Here is a 3,957-nt window from a genome sequence, read left to right as displayed (position 1 = left end):
GATCAAGAAGCCCGACGACCCCCCTCCAGCTCCTTCGACTTCAACTATTCAGCACGTCCCAGCTACCACCCACTCCCTCTCACCAACCTCTTCCACATCCGACTTGCCCGGTATTGAAGATCCTGCCCATCCTAAGTCAGACGTTCCTAAGTCTGAAGAGGATCCTAGCTCAGATGAAGGACCAGCCGGAAACCGACATGGTAAGTCTGCGGTGGCACTTAAGGAGCGCAACCCTGTTCGCAAGAAGAAACGCAGCGGTGTCGAGATTGTAGATGGACTTTTGACTGAACTACACGACATTGGGTCCCTCTTCAAGTCATTGCTCTCTTCATCTTCAACGGAATTACACGACATGAGCACCCTTTTAAAATCATCTATACCTTCAACTTCAACACCTGTTCTTTCCACTGCTGAACCTCCACCCCAATCAATCCATAGTCAAGCAGTCCAAATGTTGTATGAATCTTCGCTTACTCGCCAACAGCGCTGGAAGGCTATCGAGTTGTTTTTAGTCCAGCCTTTGTTGGCTGAGACTTACATCAGCACTCCAGCCGAGGAACGCGACGAGTGGCTTCAATACAAGCTTTAGGTGAGTAGTTTCATCAAGTTGAAACATATACTTGCTACATATTGATGTAATCTGTCTTCTTTATTTTTATTTCTTCATCTGTTTATCAAATTTGTTTATTTTCATTATTTTGATTTTTCTTTCTTTCATTTATTTATTTATTTATTTATCTTCTTCAGCTTTATTCCTTTGTTTCTGTAGGTTTTTTCAGACACAGAAACAGAATTAAATTAGTATCTTATTACTCAGAATGTTATTACTCAGATGCTTTATGTACACAATATTATACACATGTTATTAGTTAGTTGTTTGATGCTCAGCAATAAAAAAACAACACATGTAGTCTTTGCTGCCAGTTTATGATCAATGAGTTCTGTGAGAGTTACCTTGATTAAAGTGAGAAACAATCAAAGATGTGAGTAATACATGTAAAATAAAAACTAAATAAGGTTGTATCTAATCATTTAAGCACCTGGATTTTTTTTTTTTTTATTGCATTGTTTTAAGTGCTTTTGTAGCCGCTAGGCTATCAAACACTTGTAACATGTCCAGCACCGGTAAAACCCCTCTGGCTGTGTCAGGGGAAAGGGTTGCTGTTGGCTGTTTCATCTAGTATACATGTTTAAATGTGGGTGGTGGGAAATAGGGCGATGAAGTAGAAAGAGAAATAGATACTATTCAGGTGGTGGGTGCCTGTTCGGCGGGGTTGGTTGGTCTGTGGCTCTTGCCCAGATCCATCGATTTGCAAACCTCCAAGTAGAGTTGCAATATTCTGCTATGAGTTTGAAGCATTTCGGGTTCGACAAAATTCGTTTGTTCATCGTAGCTGAGTATTGATGTAATGCATGTTCAAGCTTGGTCCTGTGTTGTTCGTGTTTCTGGCATATGAAAAGAAAATGATCAACATTCTCAATTCCCTCCTGGCATTCACATACCGGGTCGATTGGTTGTTTGAAACGGTTTAAGTAGGCGTTTAGTGGCGCATGGCCTGATCGTAGTTGAGTGATTGTCGCGACCTCATGTTTGAGGAGGGTCGAGAGACCCTTGAGGTGGGCTTTGGGTTGAGGTTTGTGTCCGAGGCGTTTCAGTTCTTTCTCGTCGAAAGACTCAATTTGTTCCGTTTTCCATTCCGTGATGGCCGCTAGAAAAGCTGCAGTATTGGGTGTGTTAGTAAAGGTATTTGGTAAGTTTCTCTTGGCTAGCGAGTTGGCGATTTTGTCCGCTGCCTCATTGCCTGGTATGCCCTTGTGACCGGGGCACCACCTGACAGTGACACGCAAGCTTGGGAAGCCTTGGTGTAAGCAGCGGAGGATCTTGAAGGTTTGTTGTCGGTTGTCGAGAGAGGCGACCGAAGAAGAGTTGGATTGGAGGTCTTTTACCACCCCTTGGTTGTCGAGGACGATTGTTGCTCGGCGGGTTGTTGGGGAGGCGAGTTCGAGGGCTATTCGAAGCCCTAGCTGCACTCCTCGATATTCTGCTTGATAGATGCCGTGCGATCGAGCTGGCCCTAAGTGTTCTGATTTGGACGTATGATTGTTAGCGCACCAGGCTGCCGCAGCCGTGGTTTTCTTTGGGATACGAGAGCCATCCGAAAAGATCAACAAGTGTTGGGGTGATGGTTTAAGCTGTAGGGTGTTTTGTTTTGCCACGTTCTCGTTCTCTTGGAGGACCGTGGAGTAGTTTGGTGGTTTGATGAGTGTCGATGCCGGGTCCACTGGGAGCTGAACCACGTATTCTTCGAACTTCTCGTGAAGGGGATGTTGGAAGAATAAGTGAAACGGGTTCCTGTGGCTTTTTGGGTTAGTATGTTGTGCCTGTTGAATCAGCTGGAAAAAAGGGTGAGTTTTTGATTTGGCTAATGATCTTGCCATGAAACTTAATACTTTGCTCTGTAGTCGAGCTTTGGGAGGGAGGAGGTTGAGGTCGTGGCGGAGGAAGGCAGCCGGAGTTGTGCTCAGAGCACCGAGTGCAGCTCTCGCACAGATGTTGTCAATGATAGTGAGTTGATCAATGAAGAAGCTTGAAGGTTCCGTTGGAAGCCATGCCATCGCGCCATAGTCCGTGGCCGCGTGGATGGTGGTCGTCATGAGTATCCTGAAGAGGTGTGGTGGGATACCCCATCCTGTCTTTGATAAGCCAGAGAGGAACCCCGCACGTTGTCGACCTTTCGCAATTACGTCGAGGCGTTGTTGTTTGAAGCTGAGTTTGTCGTCTATCTTGACCCCAAGCCATTTGGCAAATGGGGAGGGCTTGATGTGCTTCCGGTCGGCGAAGTCGATTGTCGGAATGGTCTCGTGAGATTGTAGGCTGAAGAGGACCCAGAAGGTCTTCTTCGTGTCGAAAATGGCTCCGTGGTCTTTAGCCCACTGCTGTTGTCGGAATGAGAGGGTTCGCATCTGCGAACTGAGCTGGTGGGTGTCATTAGCTGAGGACAAAAGAACCACATCGTCGATAAACCCTAAGGCCGACGCTGTGGGGATATTGTCAGTTATCTCTAGTAATGACGAGTTGTATAGTAGGTAGAGAAGAGGGGACAAAGGTGAGCCTTGCGGCAGGCCATGGTCTAGGGAAAAAGGTTGGGATTCGAAACCATTAAAGGTGAGAATCGTGGATCGTGCGGAGAGGAATTCGTGAATGATATTAAGCGTCTGAGTATTGATCCCTTTCTTCTCAAGGGTGTCGAGGAGGCGAGGGTGGTGGACTGAGGGGAAGGCCGACTTGACGTCTGCAAACAGAGCGCCCACGACCTTACCTCTGGCCCATTCTCGCTTGATCCAAGAGACTAAGTGGACCAGCGCTTCCTGGCTAGATCTGTCCGGTCGGCCGCCGTAGTGGCCATCGTGAATTAGCTTGAGTTTTTCGGCGTGACCTGAAAGATGAACAGTAAGCAGTTTCTCATAGATTTTGCTAAGTGTCAGTAGGAGAGCTATTGGACGATAGGCAGAGGCTTGAGTGTAATCAGGCTTTCCCGGCTTTGGGATCATAACCGTTACCGCCCTCTTCCACGCCTGTGGGATTATTCCTGTGATGGTGATGCACTGAAAGAGGAACTTTACGTGTGATTTTACTTTATCCCAGACAAGTTGCCATACCCAGTTCTGGATACCGTCGCCGCCAGGAGCTTTCTTGGGAGGACAGCTGTTGACAATTGCCTGAAGTGATTCATTGGTGATGACCGATAGGAGGGTTGGTGTCGTTTCTTCAGAAGGTCGTTCGGTGAGTGGGAAGGCTAGTTTGTTAGTACTATCCAGTCTACACGGTGCTGTCGCAACACATGTTGCTGAAAAAAGCGCTTCCGCCTTCTCTTCATTGGTGGAGCACGTTTTCCCATCATCGGTGATGATGGTACTCACAAGCGATGATGCTTTCCTACCTGATGCTATTCTCTT

This window comes from Melampsora larici-populina (assembly GCF_000204055.1).
Source record: "Melampsora larici-populina 98AG31 unplaced genomic scaffold MELLAscaffold_239, whole genome shotgun sequence".
Taxonomy (NCBI): Eukaryota; Fungi; Basidiomycota; class Pucciniomycetes; order Pucciniales; family Melampsoraceae; genus Melampsora; species Melampsora laricis-populina.
Note: the sequence above shows the minus strand (reverse complement) of the source record.